The sequence below is a fragment of the Pithys albifrons genome, chromosome 1 (genome assembly GCF_047495875.1).
Source record: "Pithys albifrons albifrons isolate INPA30051 chromosome 1, PitAlb_v1, whole genome shotgun sequence".
NCBI lineage: Eukaryota > Metazoa > Chordata > Aves > Passeriformes > Thamnophilidae > Pithys > Pithys albifrons.
This window is the reverse complement of record NC_092458.1, coordinates 104,593,337-104,613,159: the sequence shown is the minus strand read 5'-3', so window position 1 is coordinate 104,613,159 and position 19,823 is coordinate 104,593,337. Positions and strand designations below refer to the sequence as shown.

The 19,823-nt window shown below is 37.9% G+C and overlaps 1 pseudogene; it reads right to left on the bottom strand.

Moving 5' to 3' along the window:
• Nucleotides 1–4,470: 4,470 nt before the first annotated feature.
• On the bottom strand, nt 4,471–5,889 carry LOC139678132 (uncharacterized; annotated as a pseudogene).
• Between the last annotated feature and the right edge of the window lie 13,934 nt (nt 5,890–19,823).

Below are 19,823 nucleotides of genomic sequence, written 5' to 3'. Positions count from 1 at the left end.
AGAGTTTTTAACCAAAGCACTTCAGAATGTTTTCAAAATTATCTATCCTTGAAAATATTAGCTCTTGTTTAATCTGTTTGAAGAATCTAAATAGACTTTTTCTTTCATGTTTTAAAACTACTTTATACTGCCTATCTCCTTTGCCTTTGCCCACATGCACTGTATACCAACAGAGACAGTGCTCTCCTAGCATCAACCTGTACAGGCAGCCTGGGAAGATCTCCCAGTTAGCTCTGAGAAATGCTGTGAATTCTAAATTCTGGTGATGGACTTAGTCCTGCAATAGCAATTACTCAACAGTTTGGCCAGGCTCACACGTTAAACTGGTAAAATCTGTGAACTCCAAAGCATCATATTTAAACCTAGTGCATTAGTTCCTGTTTAAAAACTAAAAGAAAAGAAAGAAAAACCAAAAAAAAAAAAAACCTTACTCCCACCCCCCCACACAAAGTGCTTCACTCACCCAACCAACCAAAAAAATAAAATCCAAACCCCTAAAATGCCCAAAATCTAATCAAAACTCAGAAACCATTGCTACTCCTCAGCAGTCATTTAATCAGGTTACTCAGGTAGATGCTAGAAAAAAACCCTAAACTATTCCTTGTTCATATCAGATGGCAACTCTAATAATCCATCTCTTCCAGAGCGAACCTCTAATTCTGTCTTTAGAATAAGCTTCTCCTTACTGCCTCTTTCTGTACAGTGACATGAATGTGTGTCTATATGAAGGGAGATGGGGGACCTGAAAAAATGAAGACTTGGGATTAAGTCAAGTAGAGATGATGGGGTGACTTAAAAGAAGCTGATTATTAAATTTACAATGTCTTTCAGCCATGCACCAGCTTTGTGCAGGTGGACACGTTGTCCACATTATCAGGCAGCTGAAACAGGACTTTTTAGAAAGGTTTAGGCGAACCCAAAAAGATTTATAAAAATAACATTCTGTATGTCTGGAAGGTCAGTTTGAAAAGAGTAACAAGATAACTTGGTTTTGTAATGTTAGAGCCATAATAAAGCACTGTCTATATCTAAAAATCCACTTCATAACCCCTGCAGACCAGCACAAAGTTTCCACTAGTGATTCTGAGCTTTAGGCTCAGCTGTCCTTGCCTCTTGTTTCATTAGTGCATTCTGCAGCTGGACTGCAAAACAGACCCTCTTGCCAGAACTGAAACAAGTCACAGAGATCAGAGCAGCTCTCTGCTGCTGTGGGTCATCCCATGGCTCAACTGGAGCAGCCGTGTTGATGTGGAGTGGCATTTTTCTTTGAATTTTTTTTCATCTTTTTTTTAAAAAAAGGTAAGCTGTGACATTCCAGTAAAAATTCATCAAATAATTTGCTATGGTTAGGAAGTATGTTGACATCAGTTGCCTCCATCTCTCTCTGACTCTAGATTTCTCTACCTTATGCACACGTAGGTTTTTTTTATGCACATCTTTAGGTACAGTTTACTTTCTTATTTACTGTTAGACAGCTGAGCTACTGTCATGTAAATTATTCTCTTCAACAAGAACTGAATTAATGATGGAGATGCTGGGTTTCTACATAGTATTATTATTCATTTTAATATTTTTTTCTGTTAAAAACCCACTGAAACTAATATTCTCAATTGATACATGTTTATACATATTTATACATATTTCAATTAAGATAATGGTGAAAATTTCAAATAAGACTAGTAAAGAAACTCTTTAATGTAGCTCTTGCCAATAGGTTGTACAAAGCATTTCCAGAGAGTATAGAGAAGAATTAGATAAACACTTAGAAATTAAAAACTGACTGTAGTTCAACCTAGCATTGCTCTGTCCATGGAATTGATTGATATTCTTTGACAAGGTATTCTCTGTCATATGGTTTGGAAATTTATTGAATCAGAATAATGGAGAGGTTGCCAGCTGGAACTAAACATCTGCATATGGTAAATGCTTGATGTTGATCAATATCTGATATTTTACTAGAAACTTTACTTACATAATAAAACATACATTTAAACAAAGAAACAAACATACCCAGAAAAGCTACACACATACACACACACACACACACACACAAAATAAACCAAGCAGCCACCAAACAAAACCCCCCCAACAACTCAGATATTTTAATCTTTGAAATATTTTTAATTTGTTTTAATAAAACTAATTACCTTTAGCAGGTGGAACTTGACATTGAAGAGAACAGGAGATGGCAAAAAGCCACGGGTTACTTTGAAATTAGGCTGTGTGTACTTATGGAAGTGACCTTTTAGAACTGATAAAAGCCAGTGCTGAATGCTTTTAAAAATTCCAATTGAGCAGAACACATCTTGTATATCAATAAATAAATGTCTAGCAAAAAGGCAGTGTGAAATATATGAGACTCAAACTGAATTTTTATATGTCCCAGTATCCTGAAACAAAGACCACTCTAAGGTAAATTTGCTATACAAATTCCAGAAGGGGGAATATTAAAATATTTTCTGTTACCCACTTTCCCCTCAATTTTGAATGAACATTCTACAATGCTACAGTCCAGAATAAGTAGACATAATTATTAACAACTAAGAGATATCATTAAGGTCCTGGATTTCACGGTATTTTTGAAAAAAAATTGATTTTCATTTTTAATTTTTGAGTGATGGATCTCTATAAAAATATTTTCCTAATTAATTTCTGGTATCAGAAGTTTTGGACCTCATTTTTCACACAAAGCTGTTATTTCAAAAATTAAATCTTAAAGTCCTTATTTAGAAGCAAAAAAAAATCCCCAGGACATAAATACCATGGGTGGTTTTTTATTTGTTTATGTTGTTTATAATTCCCAAATAGGCTGTTTTCTTTAAAACATATGAATGTGCCCACCCATCCTCACTTGGAGATATCTTTCCTCTTTCCTTTTCTGCTCCAAACTCAAATATGATAAAATATGGTAATTAAATCAGACATCTCCACACTACAGTTTTAGTTGTGAATGCCAAAGTATGACTAAAATTTTTAAAAAATAGTTTCTAACATTGTCTCTTCTTGTATTGAAAAATTTAATCCAATTTGTTTGTAAGACATTTTATTCACTACTTTGCTACATAAAAACAAATATTGAATTAACTTTGACATTCTAATAGTAGGTCATGCTGTTTTCTGAATGCAGTAAAACACTGAGAAGTCTGGGAAAGGCCACTATGAACTGCATTTGTATGAGAAAAGTTAGAAATATTTTCTACTAATACTTCTATTACAGCAAACTGGGAAGAGAAAGGAATATATTAGTTTAATTCCACAGGAGATGAATTGATGCTCTGGGAAATTATGATTTACTGAACTTAGGATAAAAGGGTCTTTGTCAAACCAACAAATTATATTCTGTGCACCAGCCTACTGCATATAATACAGTTAAAGCTTCAAATTCTGATATAACTGAGCTACAGTTAGCTTAGCAAATATTTGAGGACCATTTCATTGGAAGGGTAAAAGCAGATGCTTTGTGAAAAGGAGTGTGTCAGCAAATTTCTCATATTGCGCAAAAACTAAGAGTAAAGAACAGATGGTGCAGAAAGCTTACAATGGGTATAGTGCACAAAATGTAATTTGTATTAAAACAATTAAACATTTTGAATGGACTTCTTTAATTAACTTTCAGCACAAAGCAGTTAAGTACTGTAGGTGGAGTTATCAGTAGTTTCCTGTGATTTATGAGCTAAGCATGAAAAAGTAATATTCCTGGAGTGGCATTGCAAGAGCTACATATGCATCTGAGGATAACACTGGATACACTTCGAAACAGTGAGTAAAAGTGATCTATTAATTCTTGGGGACAGCTGGTTGTTCTTGTGGCATGATTTAATTAAACTACATCCAAATGTAATGGAAATCTTGCTAATTGGCTCTAGGAACTTGCTGAGCAAGTCTTATACCCTATTGTTAATATATGGGGTTTTTTCCATTGCATACTTTTCCAAGCAAAGAATAGAATCTATAGAACAGATTTCTTCACCAACTTCCTCACCTGAATTTCTTGCTAAGGTATCAAGGACCTTATCTGACATTTAAATGGCATAGATAATTTACATTGAAGAGTATTATCCTTCTTGACATTTAAACACAGCTTTTGCAATAATATATGTCCACAGTTACAAAACTTAAAAAAAATTACTAAACTTAAAGACTAAACATATTTCTTTAGCAAAATAACAAGCCAGATGTTTTATATTACTTGTCTTCTGCTTTCTTGTTCTGCCCCTTTGAGACAGTCAGCTTTCCTGTCTTCTTGAGTATGTCTTCTCGTGGTGTATGGATGGGCCAGCTATGAACTTTCTTGATGTAATAATTGTCTCATCTAAACCTCTGTGAGACTTCCTGCACTAAACATTTCTGAGTATCAGCCTTTCTCCTGTTCTATCTAATCACAGAATCATAGAATCATAGAATTGATTGGGTTGGAAAAGACCTCCGAGATCATCAAGTCCAATCCTTGGTCCAACTCCAGTCCATTTACTAGATCATGGCACTCAGTGCCACGTCCAATCTGCATTTAAAAATCTCCAGGGATGGTGAATCCACCACCTCTCTCGGCAGCCCATTCCAATGCCTGATTACTCTCTCTGGAAAGAATTTTTTTCTGATGTCCAACTTAAATTTCCCCTGGCAGAGCTTGAGCCCGTTCCCCCTTGTCCTATTACTGACTGCCTGGGAGAAGAGACCAACCCCCACCTGGCTAGAACTTCCCTTCAGGTAGTTCTAGACAGTGATGAGGTCACCTCTGAGCCTCCTCTTCTCCAGGCTAAACAACCCCAGCTCCCTCAGCCTCTCCCCATAGGACTTGTGCTCCAGTCCCTTCACCAGCCTTGTAGCTCTTCTCTGGACCTGCTCCAGCACCTCAATATCTTTCCTGAGCTGAGGGGCCCAGAACTGAACACAATACTCAAGGTGTGACCTCACCAATGCAGAGTACACGGGAAGGATCACTTCCCTGGTCCTGCTGGCCACCCCTTTTTTGATCCAGGACAGTATCCCATTGGCCTTCTTGGCCCCTTGGGCACATTGTGTGCTCAAGTTGAACTTCCTGTCAATTAGTACTCCAAGGTCCCTTTCTGCCTGGCTGCTCTCCAGCCACTCTGTGCCCAGCCTGTAGCGCTGCAGGGGGTTGTTGTGGCCAAAGTGCAGGACCCGGCACTTGGCCTTATTGAACTTTATCCCACTGGAATCAGCCCATCTCTCAAGTCTATCCAGATCCCTCTGCAGAGCCCTCCTGCCTTCCAGCAGGTCGACACTCCCTCCCAACTTGGTATCATCAGCAAATTTGCTGTTGATGGACTCAATCCCATCATCTAAATCATCAATAAAGATGTTAAACAAGACTGGACCCAACACAGACCCCTGAGGAACACCACTAGTGACCGGCCGCCAGCTGGATGCAGCTCCGTTCACCAGCACTCTCTGGGCCCGGCCCTCCAGCCAGCTCCTAATCCAGGAGAGGGTACAGTTGTTCAAGCCATGGGCTACCAGCTTTTCCAGGAGTATATTATGGGAGACAGTGTCAAAGGCCTTGCTGAAGTCTAGATAGACCACATCCACAGCCTTCCCCTCATCCACCAGGTGGGTCACCTAATTGTAAAAGGATATCAGGTTGGTCAAACAGGACCTGCCCCTCCTAAACCCATGCTGGCTGGGTCTAATCCCTTGTCCACCCTGAAGGTGCTGTGTGATTGCACTCAGGATGAACTGCTCCATAACCCTGCCAGGCCCGGAGGTCAGGCTGACAGGCCTGTAGTTGCCAGGGTCCTGCTTGCAGCCCTTTTTGTGAATTAGGGTGACATTTGCGAACTTCCAATCATCTGGGACCTCCTCAGAGAGCCAGGACTGTTGGAAGATGATGGAGAGCGGCTTGGCAAGCTTTTCTGCCAGGTCCCTCATCACCCTGGGATGGATCCCATCTGGTCCCATAGACTTGTGAGGATCCAGCTGTCTCAGTAACTCACTATTTCCTCGTGGAATACAGGGGGCTTATTCAGCTCCCTCTCTCTACCAGCTCCAGAGGTCAGTTGTCTTGAGGGCCACCTGTCTTACTGGTAAAAACTGAGGCAAAGTAGGTGTTAAGTACCTCAGCCTTCTCCTCATCTTTGTTAACTATATTTCTCTCCAAGTCCAACAGAGAATGGAGGTTTTCCTTGCCCCTCCTTTTGTTATTAATGTATTTATAGAAGGACTTTTTGTTATCCCTAACTGAATTAGCCAAATTAATTTCAAATTCCACTTTTCTTTCCCTGACTTTTTTCTGCATGACCTAGCTATCTTTGTAAATTTTTCATAAGTAGCCAGCCCTTTATTCCACAGTCTGTAAACTTTCTTTTTATCCCTGATTTCCTTCACAATCTCCCTATTTAACCAAGCCAGCCGTCTTCCCCTCCAGCTGGCCTTTCGGCACATGGTATAGTCTGTTGCTGTGCACTCAAAATTTCCTGCTTGAAACATGTCCATCCCTCCTGGACCCCCTTGTTTTTAAGGGTTGTTTCCCAGGGTATGCTCTGAATTAGTCTTTTGAATCGGCCAAAATCTGCCCTCCGGAAGTCCAAAGTAGAGGTTTTAATGGTGGCTCTCCTTACATCCCTGAGGACTGAAAATTCTATTATTTCATGGTCACTATGCCCCAGGCGGCCTCCAACCACTACATCATCTACCAGCTCCTCTCTGTTTGTAAACAGTAGGTCTAGCGGGGCCTTACCCCTGGTAGGCTCATTTACCAGTTGATGAAGGAAATTGTCCTCTATACACTCCAGGAACCTCCTTGACTGCCTCTTCTCTGCAGTATGAAGCTCCCAGCAGATATCTGGCAGGTTAAAGTCACCCACAAGAACAAGGGCTGGAGATTTTGAGACATCTGCCAGCTGCTTGTAGAATAATTAATCTCCTTCATCATCCTGGTCGGGTGGTTTGTAACAGACACCCGCAAGGATGTCAGCCATGTTGGCCTTCCCCCTGATTCTGGCCCACAGGCACTCAACCTTGTCACTGCTGACCTCAAGTTCAACAGTCAAGAGATTCTCTAACATATAAAGCCACCCCTCCACCTCTCCTACCCTGCCTGTCCTGTCCTTTTTCCCCTTATTGTTTAGCTGATGTGTTTCATCTTGAGACAACCTCCTTCTGATATCACAGTGCTCTAAATGCCACCAGAGCCAGCTCCTTGCTATCTTAGCCCCTGATTTTATAGCTACAGGGTATGTTGTGCCTCCTCCTCTCCAAAGGGCCTCAAGTGTGAGAGGCAAGTCTGGACTCTGATCTCTGAAAGTGAAAAGTGTTGAATAACGCCTGTGAGAATGATGCAGTAGAAATAGATTTTTTTTTTTACTAAGGAAGAAAAATTATGCTTTCCCCAATTCAGGTGGGCAAAATTTCAAATAAAAATCAGCTACAGCCTGAGCTTGCACCTTCTCCAGGTAATTCACACTGACATAACAGACACTATATCCTTTTTAGAGGTCTTGGAAAGAACTGAGAGAAATTTCAGACCAGAAAGAGGAAAAAGAGATTTGGGGGAAAAGTGAAAGAATGGAGGAAAAGGCAATAAAGAATTTTACTAGGGCCTTGTATGCCCAAAGATGTAATGATTACTGTCCTGATATTGTCCTTCTACCTATCCTGGAAACCATATATGTATGCATGCATGTATTTATAAATGTGAAACCTAGATAGATAGATAGATATAATAAATATTATATTGTTATTAATATTGTAATGGTTTAACTACCTCTGCTTATTTTTGTGTATATATATATGCTTTACATCTAAATTTGCAGCCAAGCTTCAACGGTGATATGCAAGACCAAATGCAATGAACACTGTGTCAAATACAAGCAATGAATATATATCTCCCTGTAACAACAATAAAATACATGTACAAGTGTATATAGCTTAGGATATCTAGAGATCTGAATAGTTACCTCTCCCACATTCCCATATCTGAACTCCTTCATGCTTTCATTGTGGTCTTGCATAGAACACAGACAACTCTCCCCATGCTGTCTATCACACATGATTCTATTCATGTTAAAATAATACTCTGAAATTTGTTCTAACAATCTGTCAAGGTTATGTTACAACAGTGATCAGCAGTGAGCTTTAATGACAATAAACTTTTATTTATTTCTGTTTATGACCTTGGATACAGTGGTATCACTCTGTACTTAGAATTTCAGGAAATCAGTTTTCTTCTCATGCCTACACTTTTGCTGATCCCAGTTCAAATTACCTTTTCTCATTAAATAGCCTTCAAGCTGCAGTTACCTGGCAACAAACATTTTATTCAAATAGCCACATAACACCCACACTTTTAGGATCCTGAATCATTTCAGTGAAAAAAATATTGATCCATGAGAAGATGCCTATATAGTTATTTGCTTGTATTAATACCTTTTAGTTATGACATCATCATTGGTACATTACCAAAATTGCTTCAGAGCAATCAATCCCTTTTCCCACATAATCTGTTCCCATTACTGTCATATTATGAGTCCAGCCAACCAAGCCATACACTCTTGAACCTGCCTCATATCACCACTAGCCGCTTAATAAAGTGGTGTGTTTTGGAATGCTCTGGGCTTGTAAGATTTTGTTGTTGTTGTTTATTTTTTAATTATTAGTCACAAGTAATCTTGCTGCAATATACAAATATGCTTCCATAAATATAAAAACATTTTTAGGGTATACAACCACTTACATTAAACATGATAAAATAATTGCATAATGCTGCACATAATATAGTTCTTAAAACTGTCATCCTCTGACTACTCAAAATCCAACTCAACATGGATTTTACATTTCCATATATACATATTCTGAAATGTTGATGAGAATCCTGATTTGGCATTTGCTATGTAGAGTATAATTCCTATTTATATGGATTTTTTCATTTGTTATAGGTGTCCTTGAGTTCTGCAGTATTGCTTTGTAGGAGTCTGAAAATGAATGTCATAGCTCCTCTTTTTCAGCCATGGAGTGACAGCAAGAGCTTGTGCTGGAAGCCTTTCCACCAACTGGATCAACATGTCCTGCTTTAAACTTCATGGGGAGAGTAGGAAGAGAGATCATAAAGGGTAATTGGTTTCTCCCTTAAATGTATATTCAATTACACAGTTGACTGTTACCAACATAGAAACCTCTGTGTTTGATTAGTCACTTCTAAGCTATGGAATCCGTGCCAGGATGCTCTTCCTTTTATTGTGTTGAGGAATACCCTACAGCTTTTTGCATAGTTGTCTTGTCCACTGTTTACGGGTTTGATTGATGAAGGGAAGGACTCCTTTCTTCTTTCTTTTTTTTTTCTTTTTTTCTTTTTTTTTTTTCTCCTGGTTTCTCTTTTTTTTTTTTAAATAAATGGCATTTAATAACTAGAGTTTCCGCAGTTAACACATATAGCTTTCTATTGGATAATGACTAATTTTTTCATCTTTTGACCTGTGGAACTTTCTAATTACAACTTCCTCAAAATATAATTTATACACAACACAGTTGTATCTATTCTCAGATATTGTCTCAAATAATCATATAGACTTCTCTGTTTTGTGGTCTTTACACTTGCTCTCAATAAAATACTCTATTACTTTTAAGTTTTTATGCTCTAATTTAAAGACATTCTGCAGTGGATAAAGCCCAATATATCTCCATATGCTTATAACCACTGTTAAGGACACTTCTTAGATGGTTATTTAATTTATGGTATAATTGAAAATATTTTAGTGCTAAGTCTTTAAGTGACTGAGGTTGGTGAGGTTTAATTTTACTTGAGATGATCAGTTTTTATGAACAATTAAGTCTATAGAAATCTGAATTGTTTGGGAATTCTAGGAGGATTTAAAATTATAATAAAACCTGTTGCCTTTGGAGAAGAAAGTCAGAAGAAATGGCTTGTGGTTATTATCCTCTGCTTACAAGGCATGACCAATGCAGTGAGTGCTGATGAAGTGTCTAGGGATGAGACACGGTGGATTTTTTGGATACACACACAATGCTTCCAAAGTTTAGTGTTGTACCAGTTTACACAGCTTGAAGGTATAAAGCCTGCCCATCTCACAAGTCACTTAGGAGTACTTTCCACTTCAGTGAAAATTGTTATATGTGTGAGAAAGCATAACTACCAAAAAAACCCCAAATAAATCCTGAAACAACCACAATAGCAAAGTGTAGTTCCATTAAGCTGTTTGTAGCTGAGTAAGTGCAATTAGAGTATTAAATTTTTAGACAGACTTGGATTTGCTTGAAGACCATTCCTGAAATCCATTCATATTTCTTGATGTATGCATTAAGTAAGTTCTTATCTGGTATTTTGAATGTTTCAGGGGTAGAAAATCAGTTTTGTCGTTGTTGTAAAGGGCAGAACACCAGCCTAGAGCTCACTTAAATGCTGTACAGTCCATTGGTAAAATTACAATAAAACTAAACATCAAAATAAAAGTTTTTCAAAGTTTATAAGCGTTATGGGCAAGATGCTTTTAAGCATTTAGAGAAATTACGTTACCAGAAGTCATGATCACTATAAAGCTAGTACGCTCATTACAGAATTGAGGAGGATATAAGCTTTTCCAAGCAGGTTTCCTAGTCAGAATTCTTACAGTGTATACCAGTAGCTTAAATATTTGCCTTATTATAGAAAAGCAGTGAAGACTTTAAAGTGAATATTTGATATTACTGTGAATTTGCATGGTACCAAGAGATTACTTGGTGTGAAAGTCCAGTGATCTGAATCAGGAAATACATTGACTTTCTCAGGATTTCATGGATCCAGGAGTGTCATGAGCACTTGTAAGCAATGCAACATTCATTTTCTTTTAAAACCTGATGTTGTGCACTGGGTCTGGTTGAGTTGGAACTAACTTTCTTCATAGCATCCTATATGTTGTTGTGTTTTGTATGTGTGGATAAAAGTCTAACTAGCATTTTAGCCTTGGTGATGGCATAACTCTGGCCTTTCAGTACCTGAAAGGAGCCTACAGGGAAGATGAAGAGAGACTGTTTACAAGGGCCTGTAGTGACAGGATGAGGGGAAATGAATTCAGTCTCACAGAGAGTAGGTTTAGATATTAGGAAGAAATTCTTTACTGTGAGGGTGGGGAAGCACCAGAACAGGTTGTCCACAGAAGCTGTGGATACCTCATCCCTGGAAGAGTTCAAGGCCAGGTTAGGTGGGGTTCTGAGCAAGCTGGTGTAGTGGGAGGTGTCCCTGCCCATGGCAGGAAGTTAAAACTGAATTATCTTTAAGGTTCTTTCCAACCCAGGCCCTTTTTTGATTTTATGATTTTGGCTATTGCTGAGAAGTGACAAGGCTTTCTCTTTTTTCTCACTCTGCTCCCAGGAGTTGCCTGCAAGAGATTGGAGGGGACAAAGGCAAGACAGCTGACCCAAAGAGACACCCCATACCATGTGACAGGATGCATAGCTAGGAAAAGGAAAAGGAAAAGGAACAGGGGATGTTCTTGCTTATGGTGGTTGTCTGTAAGGTGTGCTGAGGCCATGATTTCCAGGAAGTGGCTGGTCATCCACATGCTGATGGGAAATAGTGATGAATTCCTCTTTTTCCTTTAATTTATTAAACATTCTTCATCTTGACCCACAAGTCTCCTTGTCTTCTTTCCACTTATCCCCATTCTGCAGGAGAAGAGAAAGAATGAGCAACTGTGTGGGTGTTCTGCTGTTGCCCAGGGAAAAACCCCTGCACACTGTCACCATTTAGAGGTTAATTACATTGGGAGCAGTTTGGTAGAGCAGCACAGATCAAAAGTAATGGGATTGCTGAATTTTCCTGAAAGGAACAAAAGAGTATTATTAGCAGCTGGTGAGTAAGTAGGCCTTTCCAGGATCATCAGGGGTCTGGTTATATTTGTACCTGGGACACACTGGCAGCATCTCAAAGTTTCCTTATTCAGAAGTTGAAGTTTTTCACTATTACTCCAACACCCTTACTGATAATTTGTTTATTATTGCCAAATATTTGACAGTGAATCATGCTCTGGACCTTGAATTGTCCCTCTCCCAGTCACTTATTTGATAATAACAACAGAAGAATCCAAAAGAATAAGGAAAGTTAACTTTTACCCTGATGTAAAATTGTGGATGTTTTTCCTAAAAGAATCTGAGATTGAATTTTAATAGCAAAGTCTACAGACTCCACAGTGTCATAAGAATTTATATAAGAAAACCAGTGTTCATTCTATGCTATGAATATTCAAAATGATGTTATTGACAAAAGTGTAAACTATATATGTGAAATCACAGGTTAGTTTTAGTCCAGTAACTGTTTATAATTCAATAGTGAAACTATCAGCCAACTTACAATAACATTAATCCTTACAAATAAAATTTATTCAGAAAAAAAACATTAACTATTCTTAAAATCATTGTACTTTTAAACCTACTAACATCTACTCTTTTTCTCTGGTATTCTGCCTACTCTTCCAGCATCGCTCTGGGTCTTGAGGTTGAACTTTCTGCCTTCCTCAGGAAGACCAGAGGAAATTCAGGTGTAGCAAACACACCTGATGAAGTTAGCAGATAAAAAGGTAACCTGAGGAGCAGTCCTGCTGCTCTGAGGAGATGAGGTCGGATGAGAGAGGGAAGGCCCTGAAGCCCAAGAGAAATGAGTGGCCTAAGGGTCACTGCAGTGCCTGAAAAGTCAGTTGTTCTGATCTAGATCAGAAGCAAACTAAATCTGGCTCTGAGATTTTTTTTTAATTGTAATTCAAGTATAAATTGAATAAAAGTTTGTGATAAGGACTTGGTGTTTAAGACTGATTCGTAACTGATCCTAAGAGAGCAAAAAATCTTCATTCAGCAAAACATAATGACATAAAAGGAATGCAAATACAAGTTTATTTTAGCTGTTCTGATAAACTGAAATCCCATCAAATAGGCTTACTCTATCTTTGTAACTATCTCAGAGAAAATATGTGGGAAAAATTTATAGAAAACCAACAGCTATTATTTTAAATCTATTTTTAGCTAATCTTGAATGATTCTAAATGTATTTCCAGATGGTAATTTTATCTGAATTAAAGTTGCCTTATATCTCATATTTCCTATGGTACAGCAGAATAAAAATTAGCTCTTTTTCTGACATATTTCAAACCAAAGCATTATTTATTCGATGCTCCAAAGCTCAAAGTATTTAGGAATACGGTTTAAAAAATGTAAGGTGCAGTGCAGGGTATTGGCTACCTCTATCTGATAGACAAAAGGAAAAATCTGTCAAAGAAAAACTGCAGAACCCCTTGGTGCCCTTTTGTCTTCCTCCCTCTGCATATTTGTGCCTTTTTGACAGTTTTGTGCAGACACAAACTGGGCAGGCTCTTCCTGCTCTTTTAAACCTCTCCTCTAGCCAGAGGTGTGAGAATCTTTAGATCTGTTTTGGTCTCATTCCAACCTGAATGAAACCACACAAATAAGGTTTATCCCCACTGATGATGGAGGCATTATTGTCTTTGCTGGTTTGAGTAGCTACATTATGAAAGATTGACTTGCATTTCCTCTAGATTGTCTCAATTGTACTCTCAATTGTATTTTTATCTGAATACAATAGCTAAATCACTGTACCTAACTCCAAGAGACTCTTACCACATACATAAAATATAATAACAGCATTTCAGTATTTACCATGATAGAGTAAATTTGTTTACTGTTTCTTGTCAATAATGAAAAAAAAATACTGTGAAGTAATTTTGCTTTTCTGTTATTTTATTGTCTCCAGCAAGAAAAATGCAGCATACCCATGCACATACACAGAGATATGCTGGACTATACTTAGAATTTTAAACTTTAAACTTTCTCTAGAGGATGTTGGGGTATAAATAAACAACTATACCAAGGCTTTGAAAGAGAAGCCATTTCTATTGCATTTGATCTCTGTCCCATAGTTGCTTTAAAATGAGGCATTTTATTGAATATAGATCCACTTGTAACTGTTTGGGGATTATTAAGTCAATAGGGGGTTTGATAAATGGATGTTTTAGTCCCTCTGCAATCTAATCTATCACTGAAATTGGAAGATTTAGTGTTTCCAGAAACGTAGACAGGAATGCAGTCGCCCTGGTTGCCTCAGTTTCCCTGTGAGAAGTATATTTATTATTTGACTTACAGACAGCAAAAAGGCTGAATCAGAACTGATCAGAAACACTCTAAAAATTTTATAGGTTGATTCAAAACAATGCCTTTCTCCTGAACTCTCTGAAGCAGAACTTCCCCTGTTGGGAAACTGACAACTCTACAGAACCTCAAACTTATAGAAAGCCCATTTTTATCTGACATCCTATAATTTCCTTACATCTCTGCCACAAAATGTAAAGTGTCAGACCTTTGACTTTAAAGCCATGTGAAATTTTTACTATGTTTAGTATCATAACAAGAATGATTTATAAATATTAAAGGAATGGAAATTCTCTCAGGTAAGCTTATTTATGTTATACATAGAAAATAAGCCTGTTTGCTTGCTCAGACATGGGCAGAAACTGGATGAGATCTGCTAAATGTGAGGTCAAGGTGTCAGTTTTTATGGCTATTGCATTTTAGAATTTTTCTCATTACAGCTCAGGGTAATTTTATTTTGCACTGAAATTCACTTTTAAACCTTTAAACCCCTGTATGGTTTTGGCACAGGTAATAGGACAAGGGAAAAAGTGTTCTCTATTGACAAGGTTGTAAAGAGGAAGGTATAGGGTTATAGGCGATTACCCTAAATTGCACTATTACCTTATAATATCCCAGGGTTCTTTTTAATTCTTTCTGTGAAACAATCTAGTGGTTCTTTTACATTAATATCATATGGATACAGAGTGATCTCAGGTTTCCAGTATTCAATATTTCTTCTGAAATATTTGTCTCTTATTCTCAGGTGTCCATCCTATTCGGATAGAATCTAGTAGGTCTCATATACTGGAAACTAGCTCAGAGGAAAAAAAAAAGAAAAGAAAAAATAAAAATAAGGAAAAACACTTTAAAAGATAATTAAATGCCTCTAAGCTTCAAAGTAGAAGATCAAACTAGAAACATAATGTTCAGAAATTTTTAATAAATTATGTTGCCTAGATCAGTAATTCTCCAATATTTTTATGATTAAAATTAGTTGCTGTACACATAAGGAATTCATTGTCTTTTCATTGGAGGGCTAAATCTAGAACTCATATGGATAGTTTTAAGGCAAGATGCCCAAACAAAGTAGTTTACTGTTTGGGATTGTAGCACATGGGGTTTGTATTGTTCCAAGAGAGGAAATTGTAAAGTAGACGCAGATCTACAACATTAAACAAATAACCTCAGAGAGAGTGATATACTTTAACCAGCATTAAAATAACTGGAATGGTTACTATTGGAGAGTCTGTTGACCACAAAAGATGGGCACAGGCTGAACACCTTACTTAGCTAAAATGAAATGAGAGCAATCTGACCTGAAAAAGGAAGGCAATACAAGTGAGCACTAAGTGAGGGCAAAGAACTCTTTTATCCTCTGCATTCTGCCAGAATTTGGAGGCCTGACAATTTATATACCCTGTTAAAAATGAGTCCTGAGTCATTGATGTCAAAATCAGAAAACAATGCTTTAATATTCAGGACAAAATGAACTCAGAAATCTTGCAAAACCAAAAGAATACTTTTTACTCATAAAGATTAAATGATAAATCACCAGGTTTTTTTCTCCAACATATGGTCAAATTGGCACATTCTTTTTTAAACATGTTCATTTTAACAAAATTGTGGTTTCAAATGAAAAATCTTCTCACCTTTTATGTTTTTGGTTGTGATTTCAACTTATCTTTTCAGTATTTCCTAAACAAGCTCTTTTGGGTTATCTTTTTACATTTTTCCTGAGTTTTCTGCACTTTACAATCTAATGTACAAGTGTGGAGCATGTCATTATTTAAAGTGCACCATTCTTCTTTTCCAAACTTCTCTCCTCCAAATTCTAGAATTTATTTTTAAAAGATTGGGTAAAGGATAAGAAATATTTCACTATCAAATATTTATTTCATTATCAGGCCTTATTTCAATAGGCACCATTATCAAATATGTTATTTATAAAAGTTTGAAACTAAAGTAAATCCAAATATTTTGTCTAGGAAAACACAGTCCCTTACTCTCCACCTGTTATTCATGTAGTTTCTGTAATTTTCAACATCCTTGCAGTGAAAATCATTCTTCTCACTGTCTGTAATTAGTCTCACAAGAGGGTCCATCCAATGATGTCTCACCAGTCCTGCCTCCTGCAACAGAGATAAATAAATTTTCTTCCACCACAGGAAATTCTCTTTTTCTAGCACTAAGCTGGATCAGCCCCTGTCAGGTTTTACTGTACAGGCAGACACTTCCTAACTTATTTTTCCTTGCACTGCAGTTAATTACTTAGGTTGTTAGTTTGCAATGCTCATTTACATCAGCTTTGCTTCTCTTAGCTCTGTTTAAAGGTAGACCAGCAGGAGAAATGAACCCAGCACAAAAGAGGTTATAAGTCAGAGTTACAATAAATGCAGTGACACAAACAGAAATTGATTTTAACCCACAAAACCCAGAAGTATAACACAGCACTCTCAGGAACAAACAGAGTGGTGTTTGTAGCCTCTGTGCTGAGACCCACGTGGTTCCCCTGTGTCCAAAGTAAAAAGAAGGGAAAAGTCTGTTGGTGCGGATGACGGTCACAGTCTGGTCAGAAGTGGCGGTTGCAGTTCTGTTGAAGTTCTGGTCCTTCTCTGGATCCAACAAGTGATCCCAGAAGTCTCCAGACCCCAAGATTATATACCCTCAGGTTCAGGTGAGAATGCGCAGTACCTTCCCCAGGGCAGGAACTTTCACAATGGGTGATCTAACTCTGTGACTCATGGGGTATTTTTGGAATCGTTGCTGGCCCATTAGCAGACATGACCCCTCAGGCTGGGTGTGAAGGTGCTAACAATTCCCCGGAGGGGAATTGTAGCTCCTATCTCACAGGCTTCTTTAACACCCAGCTTGAATCCTGAGGAGTCAAGTGTGCCCTGGGCAGTTGCTGCAAATGGTCCATTGTTAACAGTTCATGAGCATTGACAAAGAGGATGAAGAATACACAGCTTTGGTCCCACCTACACAGTGATAAACTGGTCCCAGCTGCTGACCTAGGACAAATACACAGGGAAACAAGGTCAAGTCAGCTGGAAAAGAGGAATCAAGACAAATCTGTAGAGAAGCCATTTATCTATAGGATTGCAATGACACATCAAAGGGAACTTTACACAAGATGAAGAATGGTCTCAAAAGACATTTGTAAAAATATTTTGGGTTTGGAGAACAATGTCATTTTTACATTTGTTTTCATCCTTGCAGCATTACTTGTTAATCAAAACTACATGTTTGTTTACTGTGGCGATTATTGCTATGATCCTTACTCATGATCCTTTCTCCTCATCTCTCAAAACTGCATTTTTATTCTTTAGTTTATTGTCCTCCTTTTAGAATCCCTTTGTTCCACCCATATAATGGCCTGGTTTTACATTGTGCAGTGTCTCAAAATTGTTTGAACTTTCTGAAGCCTTTTCTCTTTGTCTTTGAGAGTTAAACTGTCCACATATTCATTTCTAGGTGATGTTTCTTCCCAGATTTATATCCAGTTTTCACACAAGAGGTGTGATGGCTGTACTAAAAAGTGCTGGGTTTGGTGATGTTGGTGTTCATTTGTAACTGGTTGTAGAGGATTGTATTCCATCTTACCCATATTTTGCCTATCCCTAAGTACTGTCTATAGTCAAGGCCTTCCTAGAGAAGCAGTGTTCGACTGCCACCTATTTCAAAGCTCGGTAACCTTGCAATATGGGGATGAAATTTGAGTCTTTCCCAGATCGTGTAATAATGCCTAAGTGAAATAAAGATTGTAGGGAGAGAGCGTATATCAATTTCCATGAGCTAAAGTAGCTGGAAGAGTTTGGCAGAGATATTCTTGAGACTATAATGCATGTAATCATACATTTACATAACTGCATGGGAACAGAAAGGTCTGTTCACACCAAACACAGCACACAATGAGTTATTATCTGTACACCTCCTTCCTTGCAGAATATGGCTTCAATGGTTGTTAAGAACAATGGAATAGAAAATAAAAAACAAAAACATATTGCACTTTTCTCATAGATGATCTTCCAAAAAATTACTTTGTAGGACTCCTTGCCAACTTCTGTTTTTCTTCTATTTGAAATTAACTGGAGGTTTAAAAACCCCACTGTAATTGTCATAACATTTATGTGTATGAATGATCTTTTTAATGGAGAAGTAATATATTCATATAGAAAGAAAACTACACTAGTTGCTCAGCTTTTATGACAAATGCCGGAAGAAATAATAATTTTGCCTCTGAATTACGACTTTGTGAAGATACACTGGTTTTAGAACTCCCATCCATTCCCTGGCTTAGACTGTGTTGCCACTAGCAGGTGTCTGCAACCTACTGACAGGTTTGAGTTTAGTCACAAGTAATTTTTTGAACTTCAGTTGTATCCACCCCTGAAAGTAGTAGGGAAGCAAAATAAGTTTCTCAAGGAGAAAGTTTCACACTCTAAGTTACTCCCTTTAAAATGCAAGTCTCGGTGCCTTGGCTTTACTTTGTCTTTGAATATATTAAAGTGTTTCATTTGGAGTGCTCCAACCTTTTATGGCTGAATACACCCTGTTCTCTGTGATCAGCCAGCCAACATGTTAATGGAATGTAATTTGCACTGCACATAATTATCTGGATGGGAGACTACCACGCTTGTGTACTCTAACGCATAGCTGGATTATGTAGCTTTATTATTCAAAGCAAATGGGAACATGAGTTACATGCTGTGTAACTGAAATGACTAGGGCCCATAGGTTCAGTCTGGTGCTTATTGAAGTGGCCTGCCATAGCTAATTCACTTGTAAAACAGGATTTATAATGGAAACATTTAAAGTGGGAACAGCAACTTATCCCCATCTACCAGTAGCTGTGAAAATATTGTCATATGGCACCATGTTGAAACAGAAAAAATTTCAGTGGCATATGTTACACTACAGATTCTCTCATATGCCTCATGCAATGTCTCTAATAGGTAACTCACTGTTTTTATAGTATTTATTGATGGAGGAAATCTAAGAATGCACCCTAGCTTTTGCTGACCTCTCTACTTTATACTTACTGTCACTGATTTAATAAGTTTTGTACACAATCAATCTTTGAAGGAGCCTCTTGAAATAAATAGTCACAAAATGAAAGCAGAGTCAGACACTGTTTTGCTATAAAAATTTCATTAGATGACATGTTGATAAATATCTGTCTTTATTTGGTGTCCTCAAACACTCACAGGCTAAATAAAAAGTGGTGCTGGAGGAAGAACTGTGGGTGAAAAAGTAGGCATGGAAGGAAGGCCTTGTTTGGTTTTAGTTTCTGGAAATATACCTTTTGTTTTATTTAGACCTCTCTATATTTTCAGAGTCACGCCCTAATCCTATGCAACCTAAACAAATGTAACTAGCACTATGAAGTGACCACCACTTTTGGAATATTCACTTCTGGAATTCCATGTTGTATTGTACTAGAGAAGACACCTTCTGAGCCAGTGTCTCACTCAGTGTTGAACATCCCATGGAGACTGGAGGGAGAATTCATCCCATATGGCACAGTATGGAGAGGGACATTACTGAGGGGCAAATCCATTTTAGACCTCAGCATTGCTTTCACACAGTGATGTGTCTTCTCTTCAAGCCTGTCAAGGCCTTCAAAATGCCTCTGTGAGGGTCTTGAGGCCGTAGTGAGCAATATGTGCTCTTGTGAGATCCCATCTGAAGTACTGCATTGGAATCAGGAGCCCCCACCCAACAGGGCAGGATCT